Source organism: Balaenoptera ricei, chromosome 13, assembly GCF_028023285.1.
Source record: "Balaenoptera ricei isolate mBalRic1 chromosome 13, mBalRic1.hap2, whole genome shotgun sequence".
Lineage (NCBI taxonomy): Eukaryota > Metazoa > Chordata > Mammalia > Artiodactyla > Balaenopteridae > Balaenoptera > Balaenoptera ricei.
In genome coordinates this window covers 45506895-45533581 of record NC_082651.1, presented here as the reverse complement: position 1 = coordinate 45533581, position 26687 = coordinate 45506895, and the positions used below count along the sequence as shown (strand labels likewise).

Sequence of the window (26687 nt, the reverse complement as noted above, 5' to 3'; positions counted from 1 at the left end):
ACAGACAAGGCAGATGTTCTTTGTTCATGACGGTGATGTTCCTCCAACCGTGGAACCACTTGGTGGTTCAACAACCAAGGCTGATTGAGGCTCTAACATTTTCAACACAAGTTCTCTGAAGCATCTGTGGTCTATTTCATCCTAGTCATCCGGAAGAGCTTGGAGAAGCATGTGCAGAAGATTTCAACAAACTCTGCCTGAAAATGGTTTCTATCACTTCCCCTCACATGGCATTGCCTAGGACTCTGTCCCACGGTGAACCTAGCTGCAAGGGAGGACGGCGAACATGGCTGTGGCTATGTGCTTAGAAAGAAGAGAAGAATGTGCATCTTGGTGAATGGTGGCTCTCCCTGTCTCAGTGATAAATGTCATTTTCTCTACAGAAACTTTTCCTAGAGTTATCCTACATCTTGCTTCTCAGTGCCTACCGGTTCCCTCCTAGGGCTTCTCTGAATTCAGTATTCATTTTGGCATAAAGTTGAGATTCATAAGAAGGTAGTCAAATGGTACAAAATTCCAGTTATAAGATAATTAGGTACTGGGATGTAATGTAGACCTTGATGACTATAGTTAACACTGCAGTATGATATATACAACAGTCATTAAGAGAATAAATCCTAAGATTACTCGTCACTCAGCATGGGAATTTTTTTTTTCTACTTTTTGTTTTTGTATCTATGCAAGATGATGCATGTTAACTAAGCTTATTGTGGCAATCATGTCACAGTATATGTAAGTCGAATCATTATGCTGTAACCTTGAACTTGTACAGTGTAGTATGTCAATTATATCTCAATAAAACTGGAAAAAAAGATTAAGAAGAGAGGAAAAGACAGAGAAGAAAGTGATTGACACACTTCTCTCTCTGTTGGTAACTAGAACTGTCCTCCAATATTTATTGACACAATACTGAAGACTGCTTTAATTGAACTAAAACAGAAAAACAGTATCTTCATGATGATCACCCATCATTTACAGGAAATAATAAATTGACCTTCGGTCTTCTCATCTCCTCACTAGCCGTCAGCGTCCTTCTCTCATAAGCCTCATGTGCAAACCAGTAACTGTCTCCACAGTTTACCTCTGAATGCTCCCTCACCCCCAACCTAAAACGAACTCATCAATTCACTCTCCTTCAGAACAATGTTCATCATCGTAAGAGATGCAGGTGCAATATTTCTGGAAATCCACTCTCTCATGGTTTGCTGAATGTTTACTAAGTTTGCTTATGAAAGGTCTCACAAATCCTCTGCTTAGCTCACTTCGCCTTTCCGCAGTAGAACAGAGTTCAAATTAGGTTCCATGTCTGAGAATGAGTGAGAAGGTGGGATGGATTTCCAAAATAAAGCAACTTACCTGGGTCCCTTTATGTACGTTAGAGACCACAGACCCAATCAGAGACTTGAGGCACCCTCTAAGGTAGCCCCCTGAGGATTCAACCAGAGTTTTGTAAGCTAAAAGAGTTGATGTCAGTCAGACAGAGATAGACAAGTACTGCATGATATCACGTATATGTAGAACTTAAAAAAGTCAAACTTGTGAAAACAGAGGGTAAAATGGTGGCTACCAGGGAATGGAGGGTGGGGAATAATGGAGATGTTGTTTAAGGGTAGAAACTTACAAGCAGTGGTAAATAAGCCCTAGAGATCTAATGCACAGTATTGTGAACATAGACAACAGTATTGTATTACAAACATCAAACTTGCTAAGAGACTAGAACTTCATTATTCCAACCACTAAAAATGAAGGATAATTACCTAATGTGATAGAGAAGCTAGTTATCCCTACAATGGCAATCGTATTATAATATATAAATGTATCAAATTAACATGTTGTACATCTTAAATTTATTCAGTGTTATATGTCAAATATATTGACATTTCAATACAAGGTTTTTAAAATATATATATTTTTAAAATGTTGATGTCAGTACACCATAAAACTGTATTTGAATGCTGTGTTGATTTCAATGACCACAGAGGCCACTTCAACTATAGCATGCTGACCCACCGGAGTGTCTCCGTTCTTTATGTACTCATATTAAGGAGGAAATTTCCCCCATCCAGGACTCTGAAAGTCATTGAAAAAATATGAAATCATACTCCTGACGTTTTTGAGGGCTTTATTTCATTTTGGTAGTTCTGAGTGCATAGATAACCTTTCTTGTGAGTTTCCCTACCCTGTTTTTTCACCTATACTCCTTCCTTCTCTTTTCCTCTCCCTGCTGAATTTCTCTCTTCTCTCTCCTCTAAAACCTGGGGGCTAAAGTTGGTCCCAAGCGAGAAAAAAGGAGAAGCAAGAGAACCCCTTGAAATGTTTCCTTCCCACTCCCTACCTCTCCTGCATTCTGAGACTGTCCCCAAGGAGATTTTAGCCTGGTCACCTCCCTCCCATCTTCCCCTTCCTCTCCAAATTTGTGCAGATGACAGCAACATGATGGATCCCAGGATGGTAGATTTTTTTTTTTTTTTTCATAGCACAAGGTTCTCTGTATCGCGATGCTTAGTGGAAAACATCTGTAAACCAGCTCACTGTAGTGGTGACGGCTGCAAACATACTAAGGCAATTTCATTATATAAAAAAAGGGCGGGGTGGGAATTCTGTTCACGCCTCTGTAACAGCAACTGGGACCTGAATTCAGAGCTTTTTAGGCATATGTAGCTTTTATATATCGTCATGATTTCTTGAGAGTTTTTTTCCTTAAAAAAAAAAAAAAAAAACCTTCTTTGCCATAAGTAAGTCTAAATGCAGCATATACAAAACAGTTAGGAATACAGGGAAATTCAGCCACCAGTGTAGACCAGTGTAGGACAAGCTACTCTCTTCTAGACATGGTTACAAAGGAAAGGCAGGGATAAAGACTTGGAATTTTACCATTTATTACAGTTAGAGGGAGAAAAGACAACTTTTTTTTTCTTTTAAAAATATCTGTGCAGATGGCAGAGTCTTGAATTATACTGAGTCAACGGTGCAGATCAACTACCCTCGGGCCCCAGTCCTGGAGTAGGTTTGAGATCACCTGGCCCTTTCCACTGCTCTGGCTGTCAGACTCGGGACAAGCCCCTTAACCATTAAATATATTTGGTCCCCGAGAGTGTTGGGAGAGGCCACCGCTGGCCTCTCCAGCTTGGCCCCTGGGCCCTGTCTTCTCAGCCCAACAGGCGGAGAAGACAGTCCCGTTGCAGCAAGGGCGGGCTGCCCTCGGCAAAGGAGGGAAAGGGGTCATCACTGCACTTGAGACATTTCAGAATCAGGAAGGTGACAGTGGCGCCGCCCGGCAGGGGTGGGGAGGAACGCCCCTCCCTCCCCAGCCAGCATCCTGTGCCCTGCACAGAGGTGGACCCCCTGGGCCTGCTCACGCTGGACCACTCAGAGCCCACGGGAGTGGGGGGCCGCTGGGGCAGAGGGTGTGAGGTCACGGGGTGTGATTGCCAACAGCAAAGAAGCGACAGGGTGGCGGAGGCGGGGGAAGGTGACAACTCTTCTGGGGCATCGGGCTAGCAAAACTCCTTCGTCTGAAGAAAACTAGATTCGTAGAAAACTCTCTTGCCCATCCCCGGAGGCCTGCCCTCCTCACGTCACCACCTTGTGCTTTGTGGCAAGGGGGGGGGGGCATCCTGTGGGCGGCTCTGTTCCTGGGTCAGGGCCCAGGACTCTTGACTCTTTGGTATCAGATTCGGGGGCGAGGGTTGGAGGGGGGCAGGAGGGGCTGCAGCAGAGGAAGCCGGAAAGCCCTTCAAGGAGGCCTGGGGGGATGGGCGGGGAGGTGAGGCCTGAGGTCCCCTGGCCCGGGGGGACGAGGTGGGGTCACAGCCACAGCAGTCCCCGGAGGGAGGAAGGGGTGCTGCGGAGGCTGGGAAGGGGAGGCGGAGTCGTCGTTGTCGTCCGTCTCGGGCAGCAGGAGAAGAGGTGATTATTCCGCAGCTCTGGCCTCAGCCCCATGGGCTCTGCCGTCCACCTCCTCGTCCGAGCGGTCGCCGGCCCCTTTCCGGGCCATTCGGCGGGGCACGGCAGGTCCCCACGCCTGAGCTGGCTCTTGAGGGAGCTGACCTCGCGGTTCCTGGCGCCCAAGGTCTCCGTGGCATCCTCCAGCTCGCGCTGCGGTTTCCGGCGGGAGGCGTTAGCGCGCTGGGCCTCCTCCCGCTGCCGCTTGAGCTGCTTCAGACGCGCGGGCGCCTTGTCCGCCCGGTCCCCGTGCTGCTCCGCGTTCCCCCGCTAATCGTCCACCCGCAGCGCCGCATCCTCCAGCTCCTTCTCGGCCCGACGCACCTGCTTGCAGGCCGCCTGGCGCTCCTTGGGCTCGTTGTCCAGCTGCTCCTCCAGCCGTGCGATCTTGGCCTCGAGGGCGGCGATGGAGGCCTTGGACTTGGACTTGACGGGGCCCTCCATCTCCTGCAGCTTGCCCTTGAGCTCCTTATTCTGGCTCTCCTGCTGCTGCCGCGTTCTCGTTCAGATGGGTGTTGATCTGGTCGCTCTGCAGGTTCGCCTTCTTCAGCCTGTCGTTCCCCAGCTCCGTGCTGCCCTGCCCCCTCCGCCAGCTCCTCCTCCGGCTGCGCGATGCAGGTCTCCAGGCGCCGCTTCTCCTCCAACGCCAGGGCACCTTTGCCGCTGCTGTTGGCCCTCTCGTCAGCCAGCTGGCCCCGCTCCTGCTGGGCCTGGCGCTTGGCACGCTCGGCAGCTGCCAGCTCCTCCTGCAGCTGGATCGTCTCGGCCTCCGTGCTCTTCAGTTTCTCGTTCTCCTTGGCCTGCGCCAGGATCTCCTCGCGGGAGGCGCCAGTGTCCTCCAGCTCCCCCAGGCAGTCCTTCATCTGGGCCTGCAGCTTCGTCCTGGTTCGTTTGAGGGCTTCGTCCCGGTTCTTGTTGGCCGAGTCTATGTGGGCCTCCAGGTCCCTCAGGTCCATCTCCAGCTTCTTCCGAGCGGCCACGGCCATAGAGCGCTGCTTCCTCCATCCTCCAGCTAGGCTTCCATCTCCCGCGCCTGTCTGACCAGCTCCTGCTTCTTCTCCTCGCTCTGCTCGTCGCGGCCCTGCAGGTCCCGCTCGAACTGGGCCTTCGTGGCCTGCAGGCTCACCTCCAGCCTCAGCTCGGCATCCTCGGCGGCCTGCAGCTCGTCCTCCAGCTCCCGAGCTGGTCTTCATCTCCTCCACCTGCCGCTCCGGGGCCCGCTTGGACGTCTCTAGCTCGTGGACGCTCTGGCCGACGTCGTCCTGGGAGCTCATGAGGCCCTCCATCTCCGTGCGGAACTGCTTGAGCCGCTCCAGCTCCGCCTCCTGCCCCATGGCCTCCTCCAGAGCCCGGGCCAGAGGCAGCGCCTTGGTCTCCTTCTCCCGGGCCTCCGCCTCCGCCCGGTCGCGCTCCTGTGCGTACTTGGCGGAGATGGTCTTGTCCTCGGCCAGGAGGGGGTGGAACTTCTTCCGCTTCTTCTCCAGGTTGGAGACGCTCTGCCGCTGGTGGTCCAGGTCCACGAGCAGGTCGTCCAGCTCCTGCTGCAGCCGCGTCTTGGTCTTCTCCAGCTGGTCGTAGGCGGCCACCTTCTCCTCGTAGCGCTGGCTCAGCCCCTCCAGGTCCTTCTGGAGCTTCCTCTCGGCCTCCTTGGCTGTCTCCAGGCACCCCACGCCGCCTTCCATCTTCCTCCTCATGTCGGTGACCTGGGCGTGCAGGGTGGCGATCTGCTTCTCGAGGTTCCGCTTGGCCTCCTCCTCCTCCTCCTCCAGCTGCTCTTTTAAGGAGTTCTTCTCATCCCTCATCTGCTTCAGCTTGGTGCCCAGACTCAGCTTCTGCCGGTTATCCTCCTGCAGGAGCTCCTGCGTGTCATGCAGCTGGGACTCCAGAGCGGAGAAGTCCTTGGTGAGCTTGCTGGACTTGCTGTCTGACTGCGTGAGAAGACCCGTCACATTGTCCATCTCGACCTGCAGCTTGGAGACCTTGTCGGCTAGCTCCGTGAGCACGCGCTCTCCCTCGGTGAACTTGACCTGCAGCTCCTACAGCTGGGGGGATGGTAGATTTTATCCCATAAAACTAATGTCAGGAGGATCTCCAACTGTCAGTAAATATGTTATCAAAAGGCTGCTAAGGGGGCTTCTCTGGTGGCGCAGTGGTTGAGAATCTGCCTGCCAATGCAGGGGACACGGGTTCGAGCCCTGGTCTGGGAAGATCCCACATGCCGCGGAGCAACTGGGCCCGTGAGCCACAATCACTGAGCCTGCGCGTCTGGAGCCTGTGCTCTGCAGCAAGAGAGGCCTTGATAGTGAGAGGCCCGCGCACCGCGATGAAGAGTGGCCCCCGCTCACTGCAACTAGAGAAAGCCCTCGCACAGAAACGAAGACCCAACACAGCCAAAAATAAATAAATAAATTTATAAAAAAAAAAAAAAGGCTGCTAAGGGCTGGAAATTTATTTTAAATAGTCCCGGTATTCCTCTCCTTTATAGAGCAGTTGCCTCCTAGACCTCTAAACTTAAGGAATTCTTGAATTAAAACATCTTCATTCTGGGAACAGCATACAGTTATGGTTGCAAAACTCAGGAGTCCCGTTTCATCATTATAATTTGATGATCTCATTCTTAAACTGCTAACAATTCTTAAACAGCAGGGTGTTGTAGTGGAAGTTGCATTGGGGTTTTACGTCAGAGAACCCCAGGTTGAAATCTGGACTCTGTCACTTAATACTAGTATAACCTTGGGCAAATTACATGCCCCTTCTGAACCTCAGTTTACACGTTTCTACAATGGGGAGAATAATTCCTATATTTTTAAGAGTGGTGATTAAATGACAGGTTATACATACTGTGCTCAACATTTTAGAGACACTCAATCTTTTCTGGCACTATGGGCATCTTTAGGGAAGTCATCTTGTTTCTGATCTTGTATTAAGAAATAAGTGATATTCCATTGTATATATGTGTCACATCTTCTTTATCCATTCATCTGTCGTTGGACATTTAGGTTGGTTCTGGATCCTGGCTATTGTAAATAGTGCTGCAATGAACATTGTGGTACATGTCTCTTTTTGAATTATGGTTTTCTCAGGGTATATGCCCCGTAGTGGGATTGTAGACATAGAGAATGGACTTGAGGACACGAGGTGGGAAGGGGAAGCTGGGGCGAAGTAAGAGTAGCATTGACATATATACACTACTGAATGTAAAATAGCTAGTGGGAAGCAGCAGCATAGCACAGGGAGATCAGCTCGGTGCTTTGTGATGACCTAGAGAGGTGGGATAGGGAGGATGGGAGGGAGGCTCAAGAGGGAGGAGATATGGGGACATATGTATGCATATGGCTGATTCTCTTTGTTGTACAACAGAAACTAACACAGTATTGTGAAGCAATTATACTCCAATAAATATATATTAAAAAAATAAGTGAATGAATGGATGAGTGAATGAATACATCTATCTAGTCAGTGTTCAAAATTTTTCTAAACTCAAAAAATAGCACTTGATATGCTAATAGCCCCAAATGAGAAAAACATTATCCGCTAAATGAAACAACTCTGACGTTAAGTCCCAAACAATCACAAAATCTACAAACAACCATTGCCTTGTCAAAGCCACAAAGCCATTTGCTAAACAACACCTGTTTCTGCACACACTAGAACAGAACTCATCAGGGAAACAAGAAATGCACACTTTGGGTATTGTATTTTACACTGTCCTCTTTGTTGCCCTAGTATAAGGATACAGATAAAGATATTTAGAGAGATTAACATAAAAGTCTGGAAAAAGTGTACTCTACCTCATCACCACCCCCTGCAAAAAAAAAAAAAAAAAAAAAAAAAAAAGACCTAGGATATCAATTTAGAAATTTTCAGGTAATTAAAGTGGATTAAAACAAAATAAAACATCCTTAGCCAAATGTTCTGATCATTAGGAATTTCTTTCTTAACACTAGTTGAAATGTAGAAGTCAGATTGAAGATGAGAAAGCTGCCAGAATTTCTCACCCTTGTATTTTTATTTCTTATGTTATTATTTGAGTGCAGAATACTTTTAAACATATCTTGAATGATAATACCTTCCAACCGATATGATTTGTTCCTTTAAATAAGTGTTTTGAGGATATTTTTCACATTCTGACCTGTGATTTCATTCTACTCAGGGCCAGCTGCTTTCCCGTAGACTGAAGCTCTGACATTTATAATGGAATTGAACAGTGTAATAGGATTCACTTAACAAAAATGCTGCTGTGACATGAACTTTATGGGACCTTCCATTGAACAAGGGAGGCCTGTTTTAACATTGTCTGGATGCTATTTCATGGCAGAAATGGAAGCAAAAAATGCAATAGCTGGGTCTCTGCATAAATGAAGCCACACCATTTTTCTTTTTTTTCTCTCTTTTAAAATAATTTATTTTTTTTATTGAAGTATAGTTGATTTACCATGTTGTGTTAGTTTCAAGTGTACAGCAAAGTGATTCAGATGTATATATATATACATAAATATTCTTTTTCAGATTCTTTTCCCATATAGGTTATTACAGAATACCAAGTAGAGTTCCCTGTGCTCTACAGTAGGCCCTTGTTGATTATTTATTTTATATATAGTGGTGTGTATCTGTTAATCCCATATTCCTAATTTATCCTTCCCCTACCACCTTTCCCCTTTGGTAACCATAAGTTTGTTTTCTATGTCTATGAGTCTGTTTCTGTTTTGTAAATAAGTTCATTTGTACCTTTTTTTAGATTCACGTATAAGTGATATCATATGATATTTGTCTTTGCTCTTTCTGACTTACTTCACTTAGTGTGATCATCTCTAGGTCCATCCACCACACCATTTTTCTACAGTGGAGACACAGTCATAAAAAGATGGCAAAATTAAAACAACATTTCACCTTTTACTCTTTGGTAAGATTCTCCCTATCCGTGTAGAAGAGAATATTTTAATATTCTGCCAAAAAACATAAGTGATCTGGTAGCATCCTCATTAAACCCTCTCAAAGTCTTCCAGAGTTCTTGAATCTCTGGAGCTCTGCTACTGCTTCCAAGTAGCTAATGTGATGTTATTTTACAACACTCTGCCAGAGCTGCTTTCTCTCCAACAAGAATCTTACTAGCTTTACCGTTTGGCAGCCTGTAGCATGTTTAGAAAAAAATCCATAAACCAGATGGCGGAAATACAGAGTAATCTGTTTGGGAAACCCAGGTTATAAATATGTGCATGTTGGGAAAAGGGCAAAAAGTTGAGGTAAAGCAGCTGATGCAGCTTTCAGGCTGGGCTCCAATCATGACATTTTTAGACGGGTGCCCTGAGAGCGTCTACATGTTTATTTTCTATTGTATTTTTTCCCTCATGCTCAGGAAGAACCCACAGGAGTTCACTCATTTTCCCACACTGGAAAGCAAATTGAATCCTGGCTTGGAAGTTTTTATCGAGGTTTCATCTGCAAAAAGTATATTCTTCTGTTGGTGGTGAGAGAGGGTGGGGATGAAGTGTTAGGACTGGGGTGCATCATCGTGTGACCCAACTTCCTCCTTCCTTGACCCTTCTCCATATGTGTGAGGATTTCTCCTCACCCTAATATCAACTTCCAAGTGAAGTAAGGCTGAAGTGAAAATCAACCTTAAAAGAACAAAGATGGCTTACAACCACAGTTTGTGTACGTGTTGGCGTGGGGTGAGTGGGTAGGTGAAAGATGCAGTTAAAAGAAGAAGGGCACAACTTTGCATGTATGTGTGTGTGTGTGTGTGTGTGTGTGTGTGTGTAGGGGGAGTGACTTGTGTTAGATGATTGCATTCATATGAATAGCAAGACCTTTTCATGCCTCAGCTGCTGATGACACCCTTCTCTCTTTCTGTGGCCTTCAAGAGTCACAGCCTTGCCACCATTGATTAGCTCAGGCCATCAAAGAGTTGCTCCCTCATCTTCCTGCTGCGGCTGGGTGGTGTACTTTTTAGGCCCTGTGGATGGACAGTTAAACTGATGTAGCCTGCCTTCTAGAGACTTATGCGCCTCCATAGCACCAACATTGCAGGCAGCTACGCAGACACAAGGCAACTGCATTCCTTATATCCCTGCCCTTGCCACCTTAAGGAAATTGAACACTCTGTGCCATATTAGCAGTAGTTGTAGGCATACAGCCCACTGGGGAAACAATGAAGAGCTCAGCTATATTAATTCTTCTCTTTGGCTCCAAGCACCCCTGAGATCTCGCTTGAGTCTTCCCGGGGACTCTGTGGGCCTCCCTTAGTTGCTGCCCCTCATTGTTCCTGGCCTCTGCCACTGCCTGACAATGCTGGCTATGGGTACATTCCTATTTTTCTCATGACTTCAGCAACACTGGTATAATCTCACTGGACGTTCTCCTATAGCTGCTGCATGGAGGCAAGAGAAAAATCCTCTTCCCGCTGGTGTTTCATCTTTACTGTTGAAGTGCAAACAGGGAAGCTGTGTGCTTTCAGCCTCTTTAGTACTCTTAGAGGCAAGTACCTTTTATTGTTTCCTCCTTTCAGCTTTTTGTGCCCTTTCCCTTCTTCTTGGGGTTAATCACTAATGCCAAATGGTGCGATTGGGACAAAATTCAAGCAGCAAGGCCAGGGCTATGGCTGTGGCCAATATCAGCTCTCCTACTGAACCTCCCACCGCAATCCAATGGCTTCCACCTTCCCAATGACAGGGTGTCCAGAGAGTTATTATATGATTCTCTGGGATCTTCTCTGGAGATGAGCCACAGACACCAAGAGCCTGTCGAAATAATCCTCCACACTCTGATATGCCCGATTTTCAAATGATTTTATAGTTTAAGCTGTTAACTCTTGCATCCGTTCCATGTAAATATTCCTTATCATGGTTCCATGTTATTATTTAGAGCTCACCATGATGGAGAGACGGTCAGCCTTACATAAATTTACAAGTTAATTACTTATATCAGTAAATAATAAATATTTTTTTACATCAACTAAAAAAAAATTAGGTATTACAATTTTAGAGTGTTTACAGAGACCAACTCTCTTGAATATCAAGAAAAGAAAACTCAACCAACAATCTTCAGTTCTCATGAGATTCTCTAGAGCTCTTTTAACAGCTTAAACAGGTACTCAAAACCCACAGCCATTTGGCTCTGGAATAGTCTGCCTTTTGAATTATCTCAGCAAAATAAGCCCTGGTGTGGATGGCATTGTGCCCACCCCGCTCCCCTGTCCAATTTATATATTGAAGCCCTAACCCCCAATGTAATATTTGGAGACAGAATTTTTAGGAGGTAAGTAAATTAGGTGAGGTCATAAGGGTGGAGCCCCGATCTAATGGGATTAGTGTCCTTCTATGAAGAGACACCAAAGAGCTCTTGCCCCCACCCCCACTCTTCCTTTCATATGACACAGAGGAAAAGCCACGTGAGGACACAGCTAGAAGTCAGCTGTCTTTAAGCCAGGAAGAGAGTTCTCATCGGAACCCAACTTGGCTGGACCTTGATCACGACTTCTAGTCCCCAGAACAGTGAGAAAATAAATTTCTGATATTAAGCCATCCAGTCTATGGTATTTTGTTATGGCAGCCCAAGCAAAAGAATATAAGCCCATCAAAATGGAACTGGTATCTAGTTCAGCCAAACCAGTTTCTTCCATTAGAGGAGCATAACCAAAAAATCATGTTCCAATCTGTTTTTATAAAGAGCAGAGGAGAGATGACCTGAGGGCTCAAGAGAGGTAGCATAGGTGAAGTGGGATATAGAAGACACTTAATGGAATGCTCTACTCAGAGGCAACATACAAAAGCAGAGAAAGCCAGATAGACTGGACTAGAAAAAAAAGTTAATTTATCAAACTCATGAATGTTAATTTTAGAGCCAAATGCAAGGGTTTTTTTTTGTCTGAGAACTGTTTCTTCTTGTTTACAAAATGCACGACTGGCCCTATCTTGCGGTTCATTTATAGCTGTGGACTTTGGATCTGTAGGAGGACTTTCCAGCCAGAATTTTTCCACTTTCCTTGCAACTATTTCCATCCTGGTTTGAAAGAAGACAGAAGATTTTCAGGCTTTTATGTGTATAAGAACAGAAGCATCTCTTTCATAAGGAATTGGATTCTTTATTTTCTGCATTGTATCTTCCTCCCTGGCTCCTTTACCATCATGTTTCATGCCTGGGTTTTTCAGCTTTTCTGCTGTATTCTCCTCTGTTTTAGCTCTAAGGATTTTCTTATATACTGTTACTACACTATTTTAGTCATATGAATTTATCTTTCTGTGTGTAGATAAATCACAATTCTATATTTTCATCTCTATCTTTCTTATAAGTTCAAGATCTGTAAATCCAAGTGCCTTCTAGATATTTCTAATAGAATATTACACATCAGTCATCTCATACATCCCATATCCAAAATGGAATTCATTGTATTTCCCCCCAAACCATTCTCCCTCATGTATTCAAGACTCTGTTTAATGTGTCATCTATTCCCATTTCTCAACTAGATAGACACCTCAAAGACACGTTCAGCTTGTCTCTCTCCTTGGCTCCCTCCAGCCTTAAGCCCTACAATCTAGTCACTTAACGAATCCCTTTGTTCCCACCTCAGATATGCGCCTCAATACTTGACAATCCATGCTCTCCCACTATCACTGCCGCAGCCTTAGTGCAGATTTTCTTAGTTTATTGCCTGTATTTTCCCACAATCTCCTGGTTCGTCTCCCAGGCCCAAAGCAACTAGAGCTAGTGTTTCCCTGATTCAGACTTACACCTCGAGTCCCCACAGGCTTCTATCCTGAGCCCTCTCCTAAGATTATTTTATCAAAGTTGTCAATTATGCCTCAGATATGAAATCTAATGGATTCTTTCCCTTCCTCATTATCTTGGCCCCTCTTTAGCATATGATGCTGTCAGCTACCCTTTTCATTAAAGTCTCTACTCCCAGGTCTTAGACTCTATTTCCCTGGTTCGTTTCCTACCTTCTTATTATTTCTGCCCATCTCCATTGTTGACATTTCATGGTGACTTCAACATTATCTAGATGTAGTGAGTCTGTTTCTTTATTTTGTTTTTTAATCTCTAGTGATGCTTTTCCCTTAGAGACTAGTTTGCCTGACATGAATATTATTACTAGCTACATAGTAGCCAAAAACACGTAAGCATCCTACTTTGAAAAAAGTTTTGTTTTCCGAAAATTTTTACCATTATGAAAGAACCTTGTGATGAGCTTCTTTATACATACATCTTTGTAAATTTCTTTGGTTGATTTCTGGTATAAATTCCTAGAATAGAAATTTGTGGTTCAAAAGATGTATTTTAAAAACATTTTGCAATGCGTAGTCACTGGAGAATATTCCCACTAGAAAAAAAATTGAACCAACTAACACTTTCATCGGCGGTTTAGGAGAATGACTTTTTTCCCATTCCCTCACCATTAGCAGAACGTTTTATCTCTGCTATTGTGACAAGCAAAAGCGAACGAGGGTTGTTTTATTTTATATATCTCATATTCTGTCTTCTCTAACCATATTCTTTGCTCATTTTCAAAAAAATAGTTCTTTTTGATATGTAAGAAACCTATGTAATAGTGATATTAACTCCTTTTCCAATACATTTAAGATATTTTAGAAATTTGTTATTTGTCTTTTAATTTTGTTAATAGTGCTCTTAGTACAGTTGTCCGTTTTTATATTTCTCAGTAACAAAATATAGTAGTCTCTTTATTTGCAGCTTATCTCTTTGTTATACCTTAGAATGATCTTTCCTCCTCCAAAATTATATAAATGTTCAGTTATATTTTTTCTAGATCTTTTATAAGTACTTTATAGATCTTTTCAATAGCACTTGTAATGAATGTCATCACTCTATTTGGAATGTCAGTTGGTAAATTCCTTGAATACAATTTCTTTTTCAAGTAAGAAACTAGGAAATGTTGAATTTTACATAAATATATATATATATATTCTTTTCTCACTGATGTGCAGTGCTACATTTATTGTAAATTGAATTGTGTTGATTCTTCACTTGCTTCTAGACTTTTATCTCTTTCACCTATTTCTTTTTAGACTGTTTCCTTGGTTGCCTACTTATTCTGTGATTAGGGCCATACTCTTTTAAATATCATTGTTTTATCATATGCTTTATTATCTAACAGTTCAAGTGTATATCTTTTTTTATATTACAATGTTTATTGGATATTTTTGCCCAGTTACTTATTCAGAGAAACTTAAAACAATTTTTGTCAAGACTTTCTCCCCAAATATCCTTTTGGGAGTTTAATTAGACATATCAATTTTACAAATTAACTCAGGAATTAAGACTCTCCAATATGGTATGACTTTAATTCTAGTTAATGGAAAAGTATAAACGACAGCTAGTTGATGCCCTATTTTTGAGAAGTAGGTAAATAGCACAGACGTTTCTGTAAGAGATGATTCCCTTGTTTCTGTCCTGCACCTCAAAGGAATAAGTCATGGAAAGGAGGTTTTCTTCCAGGGACTTTCCTGCCTTTTTCCCCATGTAGAACATTTCACAGCTTGTCTCATTACAGCATTTGTAAAAACACAGTCTGAAAGCAGTGGTGCATAAATGAATTATTTAAGTTTTGCAGCAAATCGCCCTCATCTTGCTTGCTGCCTCTTAATGCACTTTAAGTGAGCCCAGGGAGGCGAATCATAGAAGGCACGGGGTGGAATGTAAACCAAGTTTTATTAGCCACAAAAAGCCACACTATAACATTTATTAAGTATTAGAGACAGTGTGTTTAAATAAGTTTGATTTGCTGAATAATCACCGACATTGCAGCCATCTTCCCCAGATAGGAGCACTCCCTTGTCAAAAATATTTATTTTCTTGTCACTTCTGTTAATATAATGGGCTCTTGGGGTTTTGTGAGAGTTTCTTAGCAAATCGTGATTTTCAGCAAATTACTATGTGTCTCCCACTGAATACAGCTTGAATAGCTGGGGGGAGGAAAGGGAAACCACCCACATCATTGACTGAAAGTACATCATCCTATTACTGGTGCCATTTTAGGGGCTTCAGCTGCCCTAGGAAAATGAGGAGCTAGACACCCTCTTAAGTCCGTCCCAGTCCTTCCGCCAATGAACAGTGTCAATAAACTTGATGTCCTCCCCCCACCACCCCGTCAGATTGGCCTGAGGCTGAATTCCTTTTCTTTTTAGGGGTGAATCAGCCTTTAAGACCAAATGATTCATACCACAGTTACCAACTCTTCCTTTCTTATCTTTTTCGTTTTCCTGATGCAAAATGAAACCGACAGATGCTCAGAACGTTTCTTAGCCTTGGAGCACCTTCCTAACCTTGCATCAACGGGGTGAGTTGAGAATAGGTGATTCCAGGATGCTCTGCTGTATACATCTATGGTATAAGTCCTTTTGTTATCTTTGGCTAAAGCCACTATTTTAATTCCAGACAGAAAATAACACTAAAAAAATTAAACATACCTAAGTACTCAGTGAACAGACGCTGGCTGATAAATATTTAATGCAACTGAGAGCGCACCTTAGATATCGTGAAACATGACCTGTTTGGGTACTTGCCTCACTCCTCTGTGACCAGAGGCTGCAAATGTGCAAGCGGTAATCTGTAAGCATGTGTGTGTGCGCGCATGCACACGTGCTTGAACCCTAACTCTATGAGGAAAGGAAGGAATTCAAAAAGGCAAGAAGGAAAGAGACAAATGCCCCTTCGTCATTTCTTGTCTTTACTGGAAACAGTCCTTTTGACAGGGAGACCCACTGATTGCCTTCTGTTCATTACACGCAGACCTGTGGCATTGCATTTCCAGAGATACTGAGCGAAGATCCTAATACAAGGCTTAGGAGTCATTGAATTTTACTGCCCACCAACCCCTTTGGCAACAGTGAAGAGATATTTTCCTTTGTAAGGTGCCTGTCAAGATTGTGGTCATCAGTGAGGAGGAGACTGTAGTTCTTCTGGGTTTCTAACAGCCCAGGAAATTCAAGCATTCTGCTTGGAACATGAACTTGTCTTGGGATATTGATTCAACTTGAGGGTCTATGGCATTGAGATTCATTCATTCACTTTATCATTCAACAAATACTTCTGGAATGCCTACTATAAGCTAAGAATTCCGCTGGGTTTGTGGCTATTTTTTATGTTCAAGGTGTTCATTATTTACCGAGCAAATCAGAGTAAGAAAGAAGAAATTTGTAATACAGGTAATACCTCCTATGACACAGGTAAACATAGGCGATTACAGAAGCATATAGGTGGGACCTTGACCCATTGACCCAGTCTTGAAAGAGATGTCAGGCTGGGAGGGTCTGGAAAAAGCCATTGGAAGACATGAAATCCAAGCCGAGACCTGAATGTTGAGTAACAGACAGTTAAACAGGAGTACCTGCATGTGCAAAGGGTTAGAGGCAGGAGAGAGTGTCTGGACTATTGAGAGGGACTTAATGTAGCTGGATGTGGCTGGGACTCAGAGGGATAAAACATGAGGCTGGAGATGTAAGCAAGGGCTTGTTCAGGAACAGCCTTAGAGCTGCTGGAATTTTCACTCAGCTCTTGAAGACAATGCATTGTATTAGAGATTTTAAGTGGGGAAATTATGTGATCAGCTTTCAAATGTAGAGAACGTACTGCTTTATTTTTATTACAAGCATGTATTCAGAAAGAAAGAAGACTGTTGCAATGTAGAGAATAACTTGGAGGGGGCAACCTGGAGTCTGAGAGGGAAATTAAATCATTAATTAAGCTGAGAGCTGATGGGCTGACTATGAATATCTCATTGGAAAGAGACAGAGGGATGTGTATGCGGTAGGGTGGAAGTGTGTGAGGGGTGGATGTGTGCATTGTACCATTTTTCAAACAAGACTGATGATTTACTGGATTTATTAGGAAAGAGAGGAAAGAGCTAAAAAAGACCACAGGAGTTACAAGATGCATGCCAGTCCTTGAATGGAATCTGTCAGGAGAAGGAACTGGTTTTTGAGGAATTCCTGTGAAGTCAGAACACTCGGGGGCAGCCAGGTGAAAATACCTTGTAAACAGTGTACATTCAGGTCTGGAGTTCTGGAGAGAGATTCTAGTTCTCACTTTCCCTGCCTTTAACCACTCCATGATGGAAATAGTTAATAATATCATCTGTTTACCTTCAAAGGACCATTTGAAGCATCTCCATAAAAAGATGGGATCCCAAATTCAAATAAAAGCAGTGGCAGACAAATGTTTTAGGTTTTTAAATATCATATCAAATATTGAGATATTAGGAAACTCCCAGGCTTAGGAATATTTTTTAAAGGCTTTTTTCTCAAATGTATGACATCGCAAATAGGAAATAAATGCTCATTAGGTCTCAGTGGAGATAAATGTTACATAATATTGAGAAGGATTCTTAATTTATAGTAACAGGAGACACCTCTATATTAAGCTATTTACCTAAATGAGGGTTTGCCATGCTAGGAAACTAAAGCAGAATTAAATAGGAAGCCATCTTTATAGGGAATTTGAAGCCTGTGGGGTCAAAGGGTGCAGAAACAACCTTGTCGGAAACACTTGGACTTATTTGATGTAATAAAACAATGAAGAAATTCAGATGGTGGTTGGATAAAGGAAATCTGATTTGAGTTCACATCTTTTTCCTAGGGGGTTTTGCTAGGAAGTGAGAATGGGTTTAAGGACCTCTGAAAGAGTTAAAACAAAAACTAATAACCAATAGTAAATTATTTTTGGTCATGAATAATTATCGTTTAAGGAGGCATGATTGAGAGGAAGTCCTTCCCCGAGTGTTCTTGTGTGTGTGTGTGTGTGTGTGTGTGTGTGTGTGTGTGTATGTATTTCACAGTGTTTTTCCTCTCCAAGTCTATTTTTGCCCTTTGTTGTCCCAGTCTTGGTCTGACTATATCTGTAACACAGTGATCACTGATAAACATTTTCATTTGATTCGTAGTGTTGAATAAGGTGCTCTGGTTTTCTAGAAACTTGACTTAATAAGGTTTGGAAGCCTATTCTCTACCTCTGAGGTGATATGGGAGCAGTGGGTATGGGTCAGAGGATGGGTTGGGTCAAGGGACTGATAAGAAAATGCAAGAAGAAAGAGAAGAATTCAAGAGATGATGTAATAAGTGCACAAGGCAAATCCTTAAAGAGAGAATTAGAGACCACGGTTCTTTCCCAGAGGTGCAGGAGACCAGAGAGTGTGCAGGAGTCCAAAGATCTGTATCCAGCTGGCCAAAAAAACTCACAAAACATGCACTTTTTTTCCCCAAAATTTACATACTAATTCTTCAGTAACATGTTTTAAGTTGGTGTATAAACCTTCTTCATAATCTTCACTATCACTTTCTATCACCAGTGTTTGTAATGCCTGGGTGACAGTCTGTTCCTCATATCTCATGCTGGAAGTCTTGACCTCTTTAGCACCTTTCAGGCAGTGTGATTTCAAAGCACATTGAAAACTACTCTGGTTTATGCAAAAGTTAAATAGCTTTTCTTGAATATCAATCAGAAGCTTTCGGCAGACTGTTGTTGAGTACTTAAGTGATGGTCCTTGTGAAATTTATATCAGTCCCACCAAACTCTCCACCTTGGGAAATCCTAGGTTCTATTTCAAAGGATTCAGCAATTTCTACTGGTTTTGTCTTAACTGTCTTATGCCTATTTTTGTTTTGCTATTACAATCATCTTTGCTTTCAATATTGGATTATAGTGTAATATTTTGAATATACTTGAAGTAAACATTAATGTCCCCAATACAAAATAACTCAACTGAAGTAAGAATGCTATGAACAGATTGCTTCCATGACAACCATGCCACAACTGACTCACTGTTCTGTCTCTTGACTGATAAATTTTTAAAAGAATTATATTTATGGAGTGGTAAAACATGTAAATGGTACATAATTCTAAAAACTCAAAATAATGAAAAGTACGTTTCTTCGTTCCTCTTCCTAGTGGCTAGTACTCATATCAGTTTCTTATGCATCTTTCATACATTATCTGCCAACATACATTCATACACTTTCATATAACGTTATGTATTTGTTTACCCAAATGATAAATATTTTTATACCTTATTTTTTTCACCTAATACTCTATCTAGGAAATACTTCCATTTCAGTTCATATAATTAACTCATTCTTGTTTACACTTGGATAGTTTTATATCATTTGAATTTGCCATAATTTACTTAACTGATAACTCTTTATTAATGGAGATTTTGGTTGTTTTATTTTAGTTTTAATTTTTGTATTTTTGTTAATGACAATGCAGCATCAATCATTCATACAAATATATGCATATATGTCAATGTATCTGCAAGATAAGTTCCTAGACATCAAATTACAGGGTCAAAGCAAATAAGCATTTTAAATTTCGATAGATTTTGACAGATTGTATTCTATAGAGGTTGTGCAAATGTATATTTCCACCAGCCTTGTATGAGAATGCCACTTCTGCCTAACTCATATTGTGTACAATCAATCATTCAGATCTTTGTCAAACTTTTAGGTGAAAAAAAATGGCATCTTATGTTTTAAGTTTTATGTTACTCTTATAATGAGTGGGGTTAACTTTACATGTTTTAAAAGACATGTGGTTCTTCTTTGTTAACAATTATCTGATCATGCTGCTGGCCTAGTTTTCTATTGGCTTGTTTTTTCCTTATTTGAAAATAGCAGCTCTTTATATAGATAAGAATTTATCACATTGCCTATGATATATATTTTAGATATTTTTAATCAGCTTTTAAACCTTCCATGTTTTCTTTTTATTACCTCTTTGTTAATTTTTTATGATAAAATATTTGATCCACTTGGCATTTATTTTGTCATATGGTATAAGTTAGGGATCCAGTTTTTTAAAATAGCTTTTCAGTAGCCTTGACATAAATTATTGAATAAATATATCTTTTCTAATTATTAAAGCCTTCCTTTTGCTTTTCAGTGTTATTTTTCATGCTTTCCTTTTATAGATTATAATATCACAGATTCTGCTTATCTAGTTTTTTTCCTTATATCTTTTATTGTTACTATTTTGCTATTGTAATTGGGATCTTTTCTTCCATGATATCTTGTAATTTGTTGCTCTTCCTGTATAGGAAGGTCCTGGATTTGGGATATTAGATTGTTTTAATATTTATTTATTTTATTTATTTATTTATTTTTATTTTTGGCTGCTTCGGGTCTTAGTTGAGGCATGTGGGATCTTAGTTGTGGCACGTGAGCTTCTCTCTAGTTGTGGCGTGCAGGTTTTCTTTCTCTAGTTGAGGCGCCTGGGCTCAGTAATTGTGGTGCACGGGCTTAGTTGCCCCGTGGCATGTGGGATCTTAGTTCCCTGACCAGGGATTGAACCCGTGTGCCCTGCATTGGAAAGTGGATTCTTTACCACTGGACCATTAGGGAAGTCCTGGGATTTTAGTTTTGTACTCATCCACATTTATACATTATCTTATTGTTTGCAATTTATCGTCAAGTCTTTGGGATTTTCCATGTGTACAATCACAACATCAAAAATAATAATTTTACCTTCTATTTTCCAACCTGAACAATTTTACCTCTGTTTTCCTTCCTCATTACAATGGCTAGTACCTCAAAAACAGTGACAAATAATAGTGGTGGTATTGACCTCTTGGTGGTGTTCTGGATATTACTGGTAATGAATCTAGTGTTTTTCCATTAGGCATATATTGACTTTAGAGTTGAAATATTATATGTGTCAATTCCCATTTTGTTAGGAAATATTACTTTTCCCTATTTTATTTAAAATATTTGTGTATTTCTTTTCTTATTCCAGGTTCATTTTTTCAGTCAAAAGTTCATATAAATATTTTTCAAATGCCTTGTCAGCACCTGTAGGCATGCTTATCATTTTTCCCTTTTAACGTATTAATACAGAGCAGTATTGTTTCACCTCTGCAATAAACCCCACTTGGTCAGGTATATGTATTCTTTTCACGTACTGTTAGATTCTCTCTAATAATGTATTACTTAGGGTTTACTTTTATATTCATAGGCATATTGATCTGCTCTGTTCTTTTTATGCATTTTAAGGCTTTGATGTGATATATTTGCTTCATAAAAATAGTTTATATGCATTAATTTTTACTATTCTTAAATGCTATCCCATAGTCACTTTTTTCATAGGTATTAGAGGAAACTAAAATGTGTTTTCTCTGTTTTTAGGGCATAAAATTTAATATATATGGATCTGATCCACCCCATAAAGGTCCAACAAACTTTCATCTCTAAACCATTGTTATTAATTTCTTGCTTACTCTTCCAGAGAGCTATTTTGTGTACATAAAAGCAAAAATTGATATATATTTTACAAATGATGACAGACTATGTAAACTCTTCTGTGCCTTGATTTCTCACTTAATAGAATACCTTAGAAATCTTATCATTTCAACATAAAGTTTTTCCTCAATTTTTTCCTGAGTTGTTTTATGATGCCTGCACACAGTTCCAGTGTATAAATGTACATTATTTGACTGTCCCTTTTTAATGGGCTCTCATGTTTTCTCCCATCTTTATGTCTTAAAAAATAACGCTGCAATAAATAACTTTATACATACACCATGTGTGCAATTATATTTAAGGATAAATTCCTAAAAGAGTAATTGCTAGTGTATTTACTAATATAAAAAATAAATGATATGGCACATGAAATCTTGATGCCTTCTCATTTTATAAATGTTAACTTTAAGAGACATGGACTTCCCTGGTGGCACAGTGGTTCAGAATCCGCCTGCCAGTGCAGGGGACACTGGTTCTATCCATGTTCCAGGAAGATCCCACATGCCACGGAGCAACTAAGCCCGCGAGCCACAACTATTGAGCCCTCGCTCCGCAACTACCGAAACCCACGTGCTCTAGGTCCCGCGTGTCACGATACACAAAAGAGATAGAAATCATCATCTAGGTCACCTGCCCATCAGGTGTGAAAAAAGAATATCACCTTAACTTACAAGTCACACTTATTTGAGATAGATATTTCTAGTATTCCAATTCAGGTGGAAAGCCAAAGTTTTCTATTTAACCCATAAACAAACTTTACATTCTAAGATATGCATCACTTATGTTCATTTTAGATCTTCTGTGGAAGAATTATATTAGATTTTTTTAATACAGTTTAAGAAATGCCTTTTGAAATGCATTTTTGAAAAACCTTAAAGATAAGAATCAGTAGAGCTTAAAACGAAATACGTCTTTTTTTTTTTTTAAAGCTGAATAGGGCTTTATTAATTAATTTATTTATTTATTTTTATTTTTAACATCTTTATTAGAGTATAATTGCTTTACAAGGGTGTGTTAGTTTCTGCTTTATAACAAAGTGAATCAGCTCTACATATACATATATCCTCATATCTCTTCCCTCTTGCATCTCTCTCCCTCCCACCCTCCCTATCCCACCCCTCTAGGTGGTCACAAAGCACCAAGCTGATCTCCCTGTGCTATGTGGCTGCTTCCCACTAGCTATCTATTTTACATTTGGTAGTGTATATATGTCCATATATACACTACCACTCTCTCACTTTGTCCCAGCTTACCCTTCCCCCTCCCCATGTCCTCAAGTCCATTCTGTAGTAGGTCTACGTCTTTATTCCCGTCCTGCCCCTAGGTTCTTCATGACCTTTTTTTTTTTTTTTTTTTAGATTCCATATATATGTGTTAGCATACGGTAGATTTACACTTTACTTGCATTGTATTTATTTTGGTTTTACACTGTGAATGGTAAATATTTTTTTTCTTTTAAGAATTATCTATTATGGGAGTGAAGTAAGTCAGACAGAGAAAGACAAATATCATATGATATCACATATGTAGTATCTAAAAAGTGACTACAAATGAACTTATCTACAAAACAGAAATAGAGTTACAGATGTAGAAAATAAACTTATGGTTACTGGGGGTAAGGGCGGGGGAGGGATAAATCTGAAGATTGGGATCGACACATACACACTACTATATATAAAATAACTAAGAAGGACCTACTGTATTGCACAGGGAACCTTACTCAATACTTCGTAATGACCTATATGGGAAAAGAATCTAAAAAAGAGTGGATATTATGTATATGTATAACAGATTCACTTTGCCGTACACCTGAAACTAACATGTTGTAAATCAACTACACCCCAATAAAATTTTTTTTAAAAATGAATCTATTACGTAATTGAAAAGAGGAAGGGGAAGCTGGCAAATTCCTAAGTGCTCAGCACCCCACAGGTTCTTAATCCAGTGGTGGTGGGTTTTGGCTGAGAACTCTACCTTTTAATGTTATAAAGCTAGGCTATATGATACTGTATCATTAATGTTGTGCACCAAGACCTGTAATTGTGATTATTAACATTCATAGGCTTACCTTTAACTTATGAAGTCAAAGAGGAACAAAGTCCATGACTAATTCTCTCACGTATTTGGCTTAGAATCTCAGTATTTCAGAGCAGGAAATACAGGCTATTGCCAAGTTGTGTTATGGAGAATGGCATATGGCTGTGTGTCAATTAGTGGGTTTAAGGATCGTGTGATCAAACTAAAAGACCTTTTCTTAAATCTCAGTGCTATTGTGCTGTGTAGGCACCAAGTCTTAGCTAGCCAGCCAGTTAAATGGTATCAAAAACCCAGACTACATCTAATTTGCCCTATTTCAAGAGTGAACCTGTTTTGAACAAGTCTAATTTTATTTTTAACATCTGTATGCCTGCAAACCTTTGACTGTAATTAGAAAGGAAAGTTCTAGCATGGGAGACATCAGGAGAGGTTGTCTTTGGCTGGCATCTGGTGTCTTATACAAAGCTTGCTGAGGGTCTGTTACAAAATATGTTCTCTCGTCTGAGTTGCTGGCTGGTTCTACTCTTTTGGAGCCAAGGGAGAGTAGGGAATGAATTTGGTCTCTGCTAACTGAGTTCTCTCAAAAAAAGGTTTTGTTGAGCTCTTAAAAAAGAAATTATATCAACAGTAATTCCAACTCCTAAAAGCAAAATCCAAACCTGGAAAATGTTATGGGTATGAATGTTCAGTCACAGCATTTGGGTCAGAAGTTAGGGAAGGTTGTGTAAAGAGTAGGACACAAAGGAGTGTTTGGGGAAAGATGAAAGGTGGGTTTAGTTTATAATGATGGCTACTGGGCCCACAGCTCCATTACATGGTTACAACTACTGGGCTTGTTGCCAAACCTTCAGAGAAAGCCAGCAATCAGGCCAAGAGGTCTAGACTTGCTTTGAAAGTCATAAGATTAGAAATAGAAAACTAAATGTACTGGTTAAGAACTTGGAGTCTAGAGTCAGACAGATTTGAGTTTAGGCCTGACTATATCACTTACTAGTTCTATGACAAATAGAAAGTTGATTAACCTCTTCAAACTGCAGTTTGCTTCAGTTTCCTTAGCTGTAAGATTGAAATAATAATATTGATCTCATTTATTAGTTGACATTTTATTGTAAGGTGAATCTATTTATTCATTTATATCAGTGTAAACCTGCAGAATCCTATTTTGTTACAATTATTAATATCCACTACTATAAGAATTTATTGTAATGCTAAAATTGTCCCAGATTTAGCCAATGAGAATTCCTTCAAGAAAATATCTGCATTCTTTTGACATGATTCTATCATTTTTTTAGGCCTTTCCTTACTTTCTGGTCCCAGAATTTATTTCAGTTCATCTTGTTTTTCCCTGGAGGCAGCCATTTTTCCAAGGAGTCCTAGTTCCTCTAGTGGAGAATGGTAAATAGAAACCAATAGTTGGGTGATAAGTGTCGCTATTGCTACTGGGTTGCCATTACCTTAGTCTCCCTTAGTGGACAGCACTAGGAAATTATACATAGTATATAGAGTTTATACTAATCTCTTCATTACCAATACAAAACCACAGGGTTTATTTTAACTTCCCCCTTTCTGTATTTGTATCTCTTATCTCTGAGAGTGAGAACACTGACTCCTAGTATCCTTAAGATAATTATTTATATGTACAAGTCCCTGCATGTAGCAAACATCTGAATCTGCTGAGTGCCTCCTTGCTTGAGTGCCCTTTTTATGTGGGCTCTGGCTGCCATAATGCTACCTTCCCATCTCTCTTGGGTCTATAAGTTTTTGATTAAAATGGAAGGAAGAAAGAAAGGAAGGAAAGAAGAAAGGAAGTGATGGTGGGAGGGAAGAAAGAGTAGGAAGAAAGAAGAAAGGAAATATTTCTAAGTAGGATTCTGTATGCCATCACAAACATCTGAGCTGGGAGAAATGGTAGATAGTAATGGTTTAGTTCTTATTAGTATAAAATGGGCAAGACTTTACCTCTCAATGAAGTAAAGAAAAAAAGTGAGCAATAATATAAAAGAGACAGATAAGAAGCATAAAGAGACAGACACAGAGAAAAAAAGAGAGACCTAAAGTGAAATAGAAGAAGCTACCCAGGGCCAGCACTTTTAGCCTCAGCCTTACTAGAAGTGTGAGTATCAAAAGCAGAAATTGCTGAAGGAAAACTGGAAGAGAACCTTTGAACTGTGGAGCCATAAGAGAACTTTTGAGCTGGTCTCTGGAAAAGAACATATTACATTTACATTGAGAGACTATCATACTAATTCAAATCACCCTCTTTCACTGTTCAATCTATTTTCTTTCACTCTCCCTTCCAAGATATACTTGGAAATCATGTTGATCTCTACCAAAACTTCAGAATTATTATTTCTTTATTGAAGTATAGTTGATTTACAATATTGTATTAATTTCAAGTTTACAACATAGTAATTTGACAATTTTATAGATTATACTCCATTTAAAGTTGTTGCAAAACAATGGCTATTTTCCCTATGCTGTACAATATATCTTTTCACTTATCTATGTTATACACAGTAATTTATACATCTTAATTCTGTACCCCCATCGTGCCCCTCCCTTGTTCCCTCTCCCCACTGGTAACCATGAGTTTGTTCTCTATATCTGTGAGTCTGTTTCTGTTTTGTTATATACTTTCATTTGTTTTACTTTTTAGATTCCACATATAAATGACAGCATACAGTATTTGTCTTTCTCTGACTTATTTCACTAAGCATGATATTTTCTAGGTCCATCTACATTGCTGCAAATACCAGAATTTCATTCTTTTTTATGAGTGAGTAATATTCTATTGTATATATATGACCACATCTTATTTATCCATTCATCTGTTGATGGACACTTAGGTTGCTTCCATATCTTAGTTTTTGGAAATAATGCTGCTATGAACATTGAAATGCATGTATCTTTTCAAATTAGTGTTTTTATTTTTTCCTGATATATACCCAGGAGTGAAATTGCTGCATCGTATGGTATTTCTATTTTTAGTTTTTTTTTTTTTTTAAACATCTTTATTGGAGTATAATTGCTTTACAATGGTGTGTTAGTTTCTTCTTTAAAACAAAGTGAATCAGTTATACATATACATATGTTCCCATATCTCTTCCCTCTTGCATCTCCCTCCCTCCCACCCTCCCTATCCCACCCCTCTAGGTGTTAACAAAGCACCGAGCTGATCTCCCTGTGCTATGCGGCTGCTTCCCACTAGCTATCTATTTTACATTTGGTAGTGTATATTTTTAGTTTTATGAGGAACCTCCATTTTGTTTTCCATAGTGCCTATACCAATTTACATTTGTTTACTAGGGTTCCCTTTTCTCCACATCCTTGTCAACATTTGTTATTTGTGGCCTTTTTGATGTTAGCCATTCTAACAGGTGTGAAGTGATACTTGATTGTAGTTTTGATTTGCATTTCTCTAATGATTAGTGATGTTGAGCACCTTTTCATTTGCCTGTTGGC

The 26687-nt window shown here is 40.5% G+C and overlaps 1 pseudogene; it reads right to left on the bottom strand.

Annotated features, from left to right (window-relative positions):
- Nucleotides 1-3913: 3913 nt before the first annotated feature.
- LOC132376741 (myosin-9-like) lies at nucleotides 3914-18289 on the bottom strand (annotated as a pseudogene).
- Nucleotides 18290-26687: the final 8398 nt, after the last annotated feature.